At 48.8% G+C, this 14,410-nt stretch overlaps 1 protein-coding gene across 4 annotated transcripts in view; it reads left to right on the top strand.

Annotated features, from left to right (window-relative positions):
• Window positions 1–14,410, top strand: part of EXTL3 (exostosin like glycosyltransferase 3) — a 109,871-nt gene that overhangs the window by 71,043 nt on the left and 24,418 nt on the right. For all 4 annotated transcript variants that reach the window (XM_082757715.1, XM_082757714.1, XM_082757713.1 and 1 more), the window contains one exon: window positions 11,409–11,533. The gene's annotated coding sequence lies outside the window, so the exon portion shown is untranslated. The remainder of the gene's footprint in view (window positions 1–11,408; window positions 11,534–14,410) is intronic.

Here is a 14,410-nt window from a genome sequence, read left to right as displayed (position 1 = left end):
TATTTACACCCAGCTCACGTGCAGGCTCTTTGCTTCCAGTGCCCAAATTACCAGCTGTGACCGATGTCCTCTCCTGAGGTCTCCTGCAGGTACGGTGCCCAACTTATCTTGATAAGGACCAGGGGATGTTGCCTCAGCTGGCACAGCTCTGCTCCTGCTCTGCTTTGGCTGGGGCGCTGTGGAAGGGCCCTGAGCTTGCCAGGACAATGAAGGAAAAACAAGCATTTTGTTTCCCATTTGCTTAAGATCTACGTGGGTTGGACTGAGGAAATATTGATTTTCCACCTCCCTTCGTACCAGAACGCTGCGACTGTTGAAACAATTGCTCAGCCGAAACTATTGGATTACCTCTCGCTAAAGCGTTATTAGATTTGGGTTGCTGTGTTGTCAAAGCTCAGAAGATAACAGCTCGTTCTAGCTTTTTGTCTCCAGACAGCATAGCGTGAAGGAAGCTGCTGTCTCTGCCTTCTGAGAGCTGGAAGTGCCACCGCTTACCTGGAGTGGGTATTTTCCAGCTGCTATTTTCCATCGCATAGGTTGGGGAGCCCCGTACCACTCCTACCTGGAAAAGAAAAAATTGGTGAAACTTTTCCAGCAGTTTTGTTCACTTTCCTGCATTCTGAAATGCAGCATTTAAAGTTTTTCTTTTTTGCTGCATGGTTTGCTTTCTGAGGCATGGCTGGTCCTTCTCCTTTACGGTAACAACTCAATTTCAAGTGACTGTACTGTGCATATCCACGGGATGCTGCTCAGGTGTTGTGAGGGAAGGCACAGACTTCAATAAGGAGGAGGAAGAAGGATTGTCCAGGGTCAAGGCATGCACAGAAGCCAGCTCTTCGCTAAACGTGGCCAAGGTTTGCAGACGGGTGTGGGTGCTTGCAGTGGAGTAGCTGGGTCTTCCAGAGGCTGTAAAACACATTTTTTTTGGCTCTGAGCAATCTCTCAGCAAGGTCTGGTGACCTGTGGGGCACCTTACACCCCCAAATTAGCAGCCCAGCCCTTGCCTGAAGCCTACTCATTCAGCAGAGTAGGCTTGTGGTATGCATCAAGCTGCGAATTATGTGGCACTGTTAATTACAAAATCATTTGCTAACCTTCAGTTTCACAAAAATACAATGAAAAGTAAGTTTACCAGCACTTAAACGACTGCTCCCATCGAGCTGCAGAGGTTTAGAGAATTAAGGGAAGAGCAGCCAGCACCTGGGACTTCCAGCCTGGTGTGCTGTGCCCCTGGAGGCTGCTGATGTAAAACCAGCGACTGGCGTTGTTTTTCTGCTGGATCAAGACCTGTGAAATCAGGAAGCCAGCCTTTGACTTAATAGACCATAAAAGGATGAAAACTGTGCTTTGAAACCCCTTCAAAATGGGTGTGCTAGGAACTATAGATTTTTGTCTGCCGTGGATGTCGGTGAGACAGCTGTTAGAGCAAGCTGAAAGGGAAATGGAACGGAAGAAAGCTTTCAGCTGTGGAGAAACTCAATTGTTGTGCTTTCCAGTGAGAACCAGAGAGCTGAATTCCTTGATTTCCTTTCAAGAACCAGTATCGAGTTTTCAGAGGGATAAAGCTTTTTCTTTCCTTTTTTTTTTTTTGGTCACTTAGTGACACCTTGAATTCAAAGGAAGTGTCTGACCCGTTCTTTTTCTCCTCCTCCTGAAGTAACCAGAAGGAATCCAGTCCAGGCTGTGCACACCTTGTGTGCATCTCCATATGTCGAGTACATGAGAAGATTTGGGGAAATGGTTATGTAGTGGTTGAGCGGAGGGATGGGAAGAGAGGACTCCTGAAAGGAGTGTCTCTTAAAATGCCTCTTGACATTGACCCAACCCATCAAATCGCACGGTGTTGTTCTCATGGATGGTTATCACCTCCTGCAGGCATCAAGTCTTATGACAACTGAAGCACCTTGAATTTTAACGTGAAATTGGTGCCTGTGTGTAACTGACCAGGTACGTTCCTCTCTCAACCTCCAAACTGTGGAGGAGAGGAAAATGCTGAGATTTCCCCGTCTCCAGGTTGCCAGTTTAAATAAGAGCTTACGAAGAGGTGTTTTTTTTTTATTATACATGAGAGCTTTATCCATTTTGGCTAACTCCAGCAATGACCTGCGACTTCTCTTCGGCATTTCTTTAACAGATAGAACAAGCCTTGTTGGAAGGGACCTCTGGAGGTTGGCACAACGTGCCCATGGTAAGCCTGTGCTGTTCTTGATCATCTTCTCGCCCTTCATGCCCATGGGAAAGGCTCCCAGGAGGATTCTCTCCATCCATCCCTCCTCAAGCTGGTGCTGGCATCCGTCGCCGGCTGCCTTGCCCTCCTCTTCAGCCCTACAGATGCTCTCGAGCGAGCTTCTGCTGTCGAAGTTAATGCTTGGAAACTTACTGATAACCTTGGCTTCTTCTTGACTTGGCCGCTCGCAGGCTTTCATTGCCTTCGCTAATAAAGCCTTTACAATTGCTTAGAGACACTTGAGGTTGTTAGCGTTTAAATAAAGGGATTAATTTCGGGCATCCCGCCGCTAAACTCGTTCCTTCTAATTTTGAGAAAGTCTGTTTTCCTTCTGAGGTGCGAAGAGGCTCTGCAAAACCAGTTAACTGGTATCAGCTCAATGGACTGGAACTCCTCCTGAGGAGCTGCTGGGCTCCTCTGCATCGATTTACACTTGCTGGGTGATGGAAACAATTACCTTGGCTCCGTGAAGAATAAATAGAGAGGGGTCTTGGCCATGAATACAGGAAGGTGCACCAGGAGTGCCTGCCCCTTAAACCCGCTACTGCTGATGATTTTATCAATGATTCTGGGTATTTTAACCTTTCCATGCCTTGATTTCCCCGCCTGGAAATTGTTTGCGTCTTCCTTTTGGGGTTTTTGACGACTGCTTAGCTATAACGTACAAAATGCTGTCAAGGTAGGGTGCCAAGTGAATGCAAACCATTTTATTTTTAGCGCCTTTTGAAATCTTGGACTTTTTGTTCTCCCTTTTATCTGTCTCTCTCTTTAATCACGCAAAATGGAAATCAACCCAATCACAGCTGCTGCTGGAAAAGAATCATTAGGCCCATCCAGCTGGCTCTCTCGGGGCCAGCGTGGGATTGTTCCCTCCGCTGCCTTTCAGAAATACTTTATCTTACTTAGTCTAGTGTGTGTTTGTGGAGTGATGAGGGTCTTTTGCTCCTGACAGCCCTCTTCATTGATCCGAATGGGGAGGGCTTTTTTTACGTGCCTGTAAGCAAATGGACATCAGGCACCACCCAAAGGGACCTGGGTTGGTTTTGGAGTCCCCCAGCAGCCATTCCAGCAGGTCCTGCTGCAAGTTTTGTCTTCAGTTTGGCCATCTCCCTTGGTGGCATCACTTCCTGAGGATGTGAACGTAGAATCAGAATCATTAAGGTTGGAAAAGCCCTCCGAGATCATCTGGTCCAACCATCCCCCTACCACCAATGTCACCACCAAACCCTGTCCCCAAGCACCACGTCCAACCTCTCCTTGAACACCCCCAGGGACGGTGACTCCACCACCTCCCTGGGCAACCCATCCCAACACCTGACTGCTCTTTCTCAGCAGAAATGTCTCCTCATTTCCAACCTGAACCTCCCCTGGCACAACTTGAGGTCATTCCCTCTGGTCCTATCACTGGTTACCTGTGAGAAGAGGCCGACCCCCAGCTCCCCACCCCTTCCTTTCAGGCAGTTGCAGAGAGCCATAAGGTCTCCCCAAGCCTCCTCTTCTCCAGACCAAACACCCCCAGCTCCCTCAGCCGCTCCTGACAGGACTTGTGCTCCAGGCCCTTCACCAGCTCCATAGCCCTGCTCTGGGCACACTCCAGGGCCTTGATGTCCTTCTTCTTGTAGTGTCCTTCTTGTAGTCCTTGAGTACTGAACCCAGTACTTGAGGTGTGGCCTCACCAGAGCAGAGCACAGGGGGACGATCACCTCCCTGGCCCTGCTGGCCCCACTATTCCTGACACAAGCCAGGATGCCATTGGCCTTCTTGGCCAGCTGGGCACCTCATGTTCAGGAGAGTATCAACCAACACCCCCAGATCCTTTCCCTCTTCACAGCTTTCCAGCCACTCTCCCCAGATAAGACATGGAAGCTGCCTGAGGTGGAGACAAGCCCGTGGAAAAGGCCTCCTGCTTGAAGCCTGGACAGACGTCCTGTCAGTGGCCATGCCTTCTTCTTCGGTGCCTTCTGAGGCAATTCACTTGCTTCAGTGCCTTGCAGGAAGATGGCATTTCCTCAGCTTTATGTAGGCTTTTTCATAAACATTTTGGCTTCTGTCTCCAGATGAATTCATGCTTGTGGGTGCTGTGCAGAGCCATGAGGTGCTCCGGTTACTCAGCTATGAACGTTCAAAGGGGAAATGGGGGGCAGAGACAAAGCCTGTGCCACCGCTGGTCCTGGTCAGAGAGCTTGGAAAGCCCGAGCAGAAAACATTGTGGGTGTGATTCGGCAGCACGTTATCTTTTTCCTCTCAGCAAAGACCCGAGTGTAATTTCAGAGGTCAGAACATGCTCTCACCTGGGCTTTCCAGGGCTTTTATACGGCATTTGTAGAGGCCATTACATAAAATTAGCTTGCTGCTTGGGGAAAGCTGATATTAGCGCTGTATTAGGACTCCTTTCAGAGCTTTTGATGATCATTTACTTGATGGGCTCCTATTCAGGCTCATAGGGACAAGGCAGAAAATGGAAGACAAATAGCATCTGATGCCGCTTCCCGACTGAGATGAAAATTGGGTGGGCTTTTTGGCAAAATCCCAGGTCTCCCGGGGTATTTTTTTGGTGATTTGGGGTATTTTTATGTGTTGTTTTTTCATCGTTGTTTGTTTTTTAACATGGATTGCTAATGACACTGTCCTAGACAGGTCAGTGGACTGCCTGTAGAGCTGGACTTCATTTTCTTTGCCCGTCCTTTTGGATGGTCCAGACGTGCTGGGAGCATCGGGAAGCAGAGCATGTGATCCCGAAACAGGCTTAAACTGTAACATGCATCCAGATCTGCTAAGCAACAGCATTGACACGTTTAAATAAATCTGCTGTTGAGTAATATAGAGTGACATATTGAGAGCAATTAAAAAAAAAAAAAAAGAAACGGCCCAAATTTGGGAAATGACTGGAATGGAAACACAGCGGAGATGTTACAGAGGACTTCAGATAAAGGAGAGGGAGGGCCAGTCCACAAAAGCAGTGTGCTGGAGAAGCAGGATATCCATCACGAAGGACGAGACAATAGCGGAGGAGCAGATTTATGCTGGAATTGTCTCTTGGCAGTAGGAGCCTTGTCGTTGTACTTCTCTGCCAGCGCTGGTGGTCGCAGGGATTGAAGAGATTTTCCTGCCTGCTTCAGAGAGGAGCAAGCGGTGGGATGTTGCCCCTCTTAGAGCAGGTAAGGTGGCAGTTCCTCTTCCTTTTTTTTTTTGTTTTTAACAGCTCAGACTTCATACAGCTGAGAACGTACATGATGGATTGCTCCAAAAATGTATTATTGGTGAGAGGCTTTGTTCTTCAGGGGCTCACACAACTTCTGTTTTGCAGTGATTAGGGAAAAATTGTTGTGACTAGGCTGTTCTGTGGTTCAGATCTGGGTATTTTGCACCAAAGCAGCTGGAAATGGGCACTCAGGAGTAAGGGGATGAAGTGGGTAGATCAATTTGGTCTACTATAATTTGTCTGTAGTAGACCTATAGTAGTACTACAGTTTGGTCTATAGTTTGGTCTATAGTTTGACCTGTAGTAGTCCTATAGTTGGGTCTACTACAACCATCCTTGAGCTTTTTTGCTATTTTTATGGGATTTTCTACAGTGGTCATTGTGAGTTGTGAATTTTGTGGCTGTCTCAATGGCTTCGTTCCAAGCTGATGCCCTGTGTCTGTCTGCATGTCACGGCCACGGTGAAGTTGGGGGCTGTGTTGCTGAGCCCTTCAAAGTGTTTGCTCACAGGCAGCTTTCCCAGGCTCCGGGAACGTCTCCTTTTCTTGGCTGGTTATCAGGTATTTGCTGTGGACACGAGCAGCTTTTGGCCAGTGGATGACAATAGTTAACTTGCACGCTAGCCAACATATTAAGCTGTTAAGCATTAAAGGGAGGAAACCGTGCCGTCCTTTGCTATATTTTTGAGATCAATTGCCATTTGTGGCTCCCAGGGAGGGAATATTGAGGCTGCACAGCGTGAGAGATGCTGGCCTTGCTCTCCTATCCAGAATGACTGATGGAAATGGCCAGAAGAGACATTTATCCTTGTGTATTAGGACCTCTCAGCAGCTATTCTACAAGTGGTTCCTGAAGGTGGCGTGAGTTACAAGTGGCTTAATCTTTGGGATGATGGCTGGAAGGCAGCATCTCGTGTTGGAAGCAATTGCTTCCTCTATGAGAGCTTGGCTGGCAGCATCCCACTGTCCATTTTGGGGATGCTCTGAGGATGCTTGGCCCCACTTACCCAGCAAAAGCAGCTGCTGCGTGTTGCAGATCGCTGCCTGGAGTGTTTTTAAGCCTGGGGCATCCCAGCCAAAGCAAGTTCAGCCTTCCCAGATGTACCCTCGCTGGTAGCGTTTGGATTCGCTTCACCTTCTGCTGTGGCTGGGATTACTTGGGCAATCCCCAAAGTGCAGAGCTATCAGCCACGATGTCCGTGCCACATTTTTGAACACATAACTTGAACCCATCAGCTGTTTTCACTCAGAATGAGAGGGATACAGCTCACCAAGACATTAACTCCGTGCAAATGCCCTAGAAATGGAAGTGAGGCTCTTTACCGGGTTTTGGAGAACCCTGTGAAAGCCTGAAGACATCAGACAGTGAATATTGGGGCTTCATTTGTGCTGGTGTTCCCTGCAGTGCTTTTTGGGGGTACACTGAGAGAGCAGATCGTATTTTTTGCCTTTTATCAGGGTTTGATAAAAGTGCTAGACTAAATGAATCACCAGTCCAGCTGTTTCTCCAGCTAGCTAACAGGACACTGTTAGGTCTGGGAGAGCAGTTGGGAAGTGCCTTCGGACCAGGCTCTGTTCTTGATGGGTTTGGGGTTTCAAAGGGAGAGGATTTAAAAATATATATATAAAACAAAAAACTAAAACAGCTCACCCAAGGAGTTATGCTTTGATGCCTCGGCCTGCAAGGCAGCGTTGAAGCTGAAAGCTCTCTTAGTGGGTTTCAACTTACCCAGCCTAAATCCTTCCCTTAGGATTGCTCCTGTTGGAAGCACAGGATAAAGTTTTCCCCTTTATTTCTCCCTTTTGCATTTTTTTTTGGTGGTGCGAGCAGGCACGACAGCAGCAAAGCACCTCAGAGGCTGAAGCTTTTGCCACGGTGAGGAGGTGGAGGTGTGGGGAGGGGAAGGCAGGAGAGCCCCAAATGGGGAAGGTGGGGTGCAGACAGCGGAGGAAAGGTGGCAAAGAAAAGTGATCTCGGCAGCTGCATTTTGTGCGGCTACTCCTGCATCCTGCAGCTGTTCATTAGAAATTCTGTTTATGCCACAGGGAGTTTTGGAGGCTCTGAAGCTGACACAGTTTTAATAGACAAAGACATTTTGAGTGCAGCACATCTGCTCTGGGATGCTGAGGAGCAGCCTCCATGCTGCAGAGCCATTGGGGGAAGCGTTTCATTATGCCTCTTTTATTTTAAGCTCTCCTCTCTTTCATCCTAAAAAGTAATTTTTGAGGTCAGAAGAAGTGCTGCATCTGCTCACTAAGTTTGCAGCCGTTAACCAGCCCTGTCTTACTGCTCCTAATATCCCGAGTTCCTAATAACTGCTCCTAATAACCCGAGTTCCCAGCCCCGAGAGTTTGCAGCATCGCCTTTTATTTGAAGGATCCCAAAGCATCCACAGAGGTGGCCGACTGGAAGAGTCCAAATAACAAGGAACAATATGCAAGCTGCGTTGATGTTTTATAAAACCAGGGAGTTTTGCTATTAGGGGTTCTGTTTTTTGTCCCTAAACCCCAAAACCTGTAAGTTTCAGCTATTAAGAAATGCCCACAGGGAGATGGCCTTTCTGGAGGACGCTGCTCCAGATCTCAGCCTTCCTTTGGTCGCCTGATCCCTGCTACAGATCTGCAGTTATTAAAAACGTGGCGAGTTGGTTATATTTAATTTAACAATTTATTTCTAGGCAGCCTCCATCTCACCCTGAGCTTAACTTTCACGACCTGTGCCTTACCAAACCCCATCTAATCTTGTTCCGTGATTGAGTCTCGCTTGTGCAGGTGAAAAGTTAATTCCTTCCTTTGCCTCCAGCCACGGCCAAGCTCCTTCGATCCTCCTTCCACCGACATCCCTCTTAAGCCCTTATTAAGCAGAACAACGTGAGTTTGCCCTTCACAACCTGTTATTGCTGCCGACGTCCCCGGTGTTCTCCACGTGCCTTTTTGCCGACCCCATAGGACGGCAATCCCTGTGCTGAGCCCACAGCAGCGTTTGGGGGCTCCCATCCTGCCTCTTTCGGGAACGGGGCGCCCTCAGTCTTCTGGATTTTGGGGCTGCTTGGGTTTCTTTATGGTGCCTCACGAGCGAAGCTGGACACCTCCGACAACGCAGCACCCAGAGTGTGTGAAATCAGCCGGCATTTCAAATCCACGCCACAGCCTTGCTTTGTCAAAATTGAATAATCGTGCAGTCTGCTGGTGCTTATCTTCTATCAGACACCCTTCTGCTGGTTAATAACTTCATTACGCGTGCCCACAAGCTGCCGGCACCACGGTTTGTTCTCCCTGTTTGTTTTTAACTGCCGGGGTTAGCCACTTCCACATCCACACATCCCAACCTCTGCCATGCAAGCGTCTTGCCCAGATTTCCTTTGCTGGACTGCAAGGGTCTGTCTGCTGGGCTGGCCTCTTGAGGCTTCAGTCACCCAGCCAGGTTCTGGCAGTAATTTCCTTTCCTTTCCTTTCCTTTCCTTTCCTTTCCTTTCCTTTCCTTTCCTTTCCTTTCCTTTCCTTTCCTTTCCTTTCCTTTCCTTTCCTTTCCTTTCCTTTCCTTTCCTTTCCTTTCCTTTCCTTTCCTTTCCTTTCCTTTCCTTTCCTTTCCTTTCCTTTCCTTTCCTTTCCTTTCCTTCCTGACCTGAGTGTCTGGTCTCAAGAAAGGGGCTTTTCCCCTAGGGGACCCTCTCTGAACCCTCTCCAAGTGCTCGGAGTGCTGGCAGCGGTTGTGTTTGCACATCTGACTTTGGAGTTCACTTTGTGACGAACTGTGTTGGGCAGGAATCCGCCCTATCCATATAAATGTGGGTGATTAGGGTCTGGCAGGTAATTTAGTTATTTGGCGTGATCTTTTGGGCTGTCTGAAGCTGAGCAGCCTCCGCTTTACCCGCTGATGGTGCCCAAAAAGTGCAGGAGGCTGTCAGTGCTGATGAGCCCATCGCAGCCTTCCCAGAGGGGAGGAGAAAAGCTGCCGTGGGCTGCACCCAGCAGCACAGACAAAAACAGGGAGGTGAGGGGAGGTTCAAGGAGCTGCTACAAGGAGGGAAGGGCCTGCTGAAGTCCACAAGAGGCTGCCTGTCCATTTCTGTGCTCTTTAGAGACCCCTCGGCAGGGATGCTGTCTCCAGAACTGGCTTCTTCCCTGCGTCTGGGAACTGGGCAGCCTTTCCAGAAACCCCTTGGGGACAGGATGTTTCCCCTGCGTGAGATAATATTAAACGTTTTGTACGTTTCTATGCTGTTCAGGCAATGTTACCTTCTCCTTAGAAGTTCATCAGGACAAAGAAATTGTCCAATTGTGCTTAATTACGACCCGAAGATCAGAGATGAGGAGCCTGAATTGTGCTGCGTGGTTCTTTGCTGGCAAGGAGGCGGTGAGGGTGCTCTTTTAGGGAGCTGAGAGAGGTTTGTGTTTACACCCCGGGCAAAACAAGGTGCCCTAGCTATCTAGGCCTGGAAACCACAAGAAATACCAAGCACTTGAGCTGTCTCCCAGCAGCTCTTTGCTGCCTGGAGCTGACCTCTGCATGCTGCTCTCGGTGGAAAGCTCCTCTCCGTGCTTTTACCTCCAGACAGTTCCTGTTCATTAATTGCTTCAAGATACTCAAAAATAGTCCTCCCCGCCTCCCACACCTCATTTCTCCCTTTCAGTGGGGAGCAAGGGATTGACCACACACGATGGAGCAAGGCACCTGCTCCTCGTTTTGCTTCCCAAGGACCAAAAAATCTCCCAGTGCTTTATAAACGGAGACAGGGTGAGTGGTACAACATCAGTGGTTGTTTGTGCTTACCAATTCCTTGTAAAGCTCCACGATCCCTTGCTCGGAGATTTGGGGGGTGAGGAACTTCATGTCCAGGTTGTTTTTGTCCAGAATTCGGGATGTAAAAGGATTCGCTTGTAAGCTGTGCGTTTCTTCATGCTCATGGAAGAATAAATAAAACAATACCCGGCTTTATTGCCAGAAAACAGCGCTGAATAATAAATTGGGAAACTAAAAGGCCTGGATGTAAAGGAGATCTCACAATGCATTATGCAGAAAGCAGGAAGGTGCTGGAGAGGGAAACCACTGGCAGAAGGCAGGCTGGGGAGATGGAGAGGGCAAAGAGGCAGGTACCTGGAAACACTCAGGGAAAAGATTTCTTTCTTTATGGGGTTTTGCCTGCTGGGGTCCATCAGCTGCTGATGCTTCTTGGGGATTTTCTGGCACTATAACTTCGAAGAGGGGTCTCCTGTGCCGTCAGGGCAGGACGAAGCCTGCCCGGAGAGAAGGAAAAAGTACAGGAACGGTGTCAACATGCACGATACTTTCCCCTAATATCCGTCAGCCTCGGATTTTTTCAGTGCAGGTGATTTCCTAGCAGGAGGGAGGACACCAAGGGGCTGTCCCAGAGCGTGTTTGCCCAGGGCTGCTTCACCCAGTGGGCGGGAGGCGGGTTTGGCTCCACCTGCTAAATGTTTCTTGGCTGGGATAAAAGCTTTATAAAGCAGAGGATGCAGTTTATCCCCCGAATTTACAGCTTACAAGACCTTTTTCTGGTTGCGTGTGGAGCAGCGCTGATCTTCGCCTAGGAGAATTTCTCAGTACCTGCGAGCTCTCGGGGCGGTACAAATCCCCCGTGCTGCTTCCTGAGGCACGTGAAGCATTTCAGAGTGAGCTCTCCATCTGCTGCCTGGAAAGACCTCCTCTCAAACACACACCTAATAGATTTATTCTCCTTGTTCAATCGCAGGAAAATCCTCTAAAGGCTCCCGTTCCCAAAATGATTGGAGATTTGGGGGGTAATCCTGTTCTTTAAGGGAATTAGGAGGCAGAAAGTTACCATTTGAAGGTTTGTTTTGTGTGCTTTTCTTTTCCCTTTCACCAGAAACACTGTTCCTCGTCGTCAAAAAAAGAGAAGGGGGAGGAACATGTTGTTCTTCGTTTCGCAAAAAGATAAAGGGCTTACACTTCCTGCTTTAACAAAAATAAGTGATTTCTATTTGATTTCTTTTCTAGTGCTGGTGACAAAGAAACGTGGCAGTGGAAACCGTCTCTTCAAGGCTGGACAGAGAAAGCAAGGACGCCGCTAGCACGCGCTCCCTGACCTCGCAGATCACCAGGAAGGAGCCTGCATGGCAGAGGTGGGTACAGTGCCTCATCCTCTCAAACATTTTCCGGGCTCTATTCACAAATATGCTGAAAAGGGGACAATATTTCATTAATTTTAAAGGGAAATGGACAAAAGGAGGTGCAGGCAGGGAGAGGTAAGTGCGCTCAGGTGTTTGCAGAGGGACTTTGGTTACTGAATATTCTGGCAGCCCCACCTTAGACCAGCCTGGCTCTTTCCATTAGAAATTCAAAAAGTGTGAGAGCCCCAAATATTCCCATAACATCACTGGCACCCCCTGAGGAGGTGAGGAAAGCTGGGAAAACATCCCTGGGTTTGAAGCAGGATGTGACAGCGTGCACCAACAGCGATGCCATCCTGCAGCCCCGTGCCCAGGGAGAAGGAGCCGCGGCGTGCAAACGAGGCGTGCCAAAGAAGTCGGTCAGCTCGGCGTTTTGGGAAGAGGTTGGGGTAATTACCAACTTTCTGATTTCCCAGGAGCCCTCCTCGCCTCTTTTTTGTGTGCGTGTAATTAGGTCTGGCAGGCAGCGACGCTGCGTTGTGTCACCAGGAGTTTCTCGGCGAGGGGCTCAATCGTTTAAAGGACAAAACGGTGCTTGGGAGGGGGAGGAATGGGTCGGCTGCAGAGCCCAGAAACTAATACATTCCTCCTCCTCCTCCCGAACTTATTTTGGGGAAGTGTGGAAATCAGCAGCCTTTTTCACCGGGGCTGCTTAAATAAAATGCTGAAATCTCTCTTGGTAAGGCCACAGATTGGGTTTTCATTTTAAGTCCTAATAACAGTGTGTTACGACCTCCAGCTCTATCTACTTGATAGGAATAAAGTCCTAGACACTCTTTTCAGACTCTCCTTCGTTACTAAAGTGCTTTCTTTATCACCAGCACATATTTCATGCTGACAGTCAATACTTTTAACTGATCCCAAGCCACGCATGTTGCATTTCAAATCCCTCCCCAGCCTCCTCTAGTGTCTTCTGTGTGGTCTTCTCCCAGCCAGCAGCAGAGTTCATTTGTCAGCTTCAGGTTTCTGAGCATATGGATTATTTTTTTTTTAATTCACAGCCCACGTTTTTAGGTCAGGAGGATAAAGTTTGTTCTGTGTCAGCTGAAGTAGAGGGACCAGAGGAGCCACTGGAAGGATTAGATGGCAGAACAGCTGCAGAGGATCGTGTGTGGGGTGACGGCCTGGATTTAGCTTTCCAGGGATGCCATTTGCCATTTCAGGGAGTCCCCTTTGCCACTTCATCGCTGTTTGGGGCTCATAAATGGGCAGAGCTGCTAAAAAGGAGCAAGATTTAGATGCAGGCTAAACTGATAACCTTTGGGACTGTGTTTGCTTCCTGGGGGGCTGCAGCTTTCTCTGGCCAGTCGGAAAGCAGCACATGCACACCCCTCCTCTGTCTTTTTGCTCACATTTATGTTCCCTTATTTCCGTCGTGTCTCAGAGCCTTGCATGCAATCCACGGCACCCCCTAAGAAGAGAACAGCAGAGCTGCTTTTCCCGTGTGTGCCTTGAAGTCGAGCTGTTTTTCAGATTCGCTGCCGTTCCAGTGAGCATGTGCTTTGGCATTTCCCTCAGGAGAAGTGTGAACAGAGCGGCTCTCATCTCCTGGCCAGCTGTTTGCAGAAAACTGGTAGCACTTCCAGGATCTTCGCAGCCCCTTTGAGACAGCGCTGAAATTGCCAGGACCGACCGGTGCGCGCGGACGGTGACAGCGCGAGCTTCATTTCCTGGAGAGAGCTTAAAAAAAAATAAATAACACAGACCTTAAAAACTTCTTTTCGCCTTCAGTCAGCCGGCTGCTTTGTACACTGGTGCGTGCTAAAAATCCTGCTGTTGCAGAGCAGTGGTCCCAGCGGCGCGATGCGAGTGTGCTGTTCCTGCCAGGGCTCCCTGTGCCTGAGTGACAGCCCCGTGCAGCAGAGCTGGGGATTTACATTCATCACCAGCCTCTCGCAGCCCCAGCAAATGGAGGTTGGTGTACAGAGAGCAGCATTAAAATGTTCTGCCAGGAGAGCCGAAGCCTCCCCCATCTGCCTGCACCGACGACGCTGCCAAGATCGGAGAAAGCTGATTTCGTTTTGTGTTTTTTTTTCCTGACTTTTCAGCCCTTTTTATCCGCCCGGCTTTCTGAGATTTACACCAGTGGCGTTTGCCAGACAATGCTATGAATTTAAAAGCTGCTTTCGTTTTTAATTGCAGTGCAGCTCCCAACTGGGGGTCGTGTTGGGGGGCCGAAGCGGAAATTCTCCTTCAATCATGCGGCGTTACACTACCAACAGCAGAGAGCCCTGTAACAAAACGGGCCTAGAAATTGTGTGTTTTTAGTCCATTTCTTTCCCTTTGGTTACATTTTTTTTCCTGGTTGGAGTCAAATCTTCAGTTTATTCCCCTGACACACTCGTGTACTGAAGGGAAAACGATCCATGACTTACCTCTGCTCCTCTAAGGTGAACTCCTGGTTTGCTTTGGCTGGTTTTCAGAGCTCTGTTTTAGCTGCAGGTTGCCTCCTCACCTTCTTCCTGCTACTTCTCGGTGAGGAGATGAGGGGAGTACGAAATAGATGTAGTGCAAAGTGACTGTCACCATTGTAGGTGACTTTAATTAAAAATGGAAGCGGAAATGAATAAGCTTCTCGTGAGGCTGTGCAAGAACTGCCACTGTGCCCAACGCTGTACTCATCAGTCGGGATATGAAAAATATCCCAGAAACGTGGCTGGCTCGGATGCTACTGATAAAATGAGGGAAAGTTTCTAATGGCAACACAATCACCTGGCCAAGACTCTGCTGAATTGGCCACATCCTTGTGTTAGCCACTCTGCTAATTCAGTGCCACAGCAATTTTCCAAGCGAAAAGGGCATATTTAAGCATGCTGATGCCACTTGTGT

This window comes from Aythya marila, assembly GCF_965140915.1.
Source record: "Aythya marila genome assembly, chromosome: 3".
NCBI lineage: Eukaryota > Metazoa > Chordata > Aves > Anseriformes > Anatidae > Aythya > Aythya marila.
The sequence above is the reverse complement of the archived record's forward strand: the minus strand, read 5'-3'. Positions and strand labels throughout refer to the sequence as shown.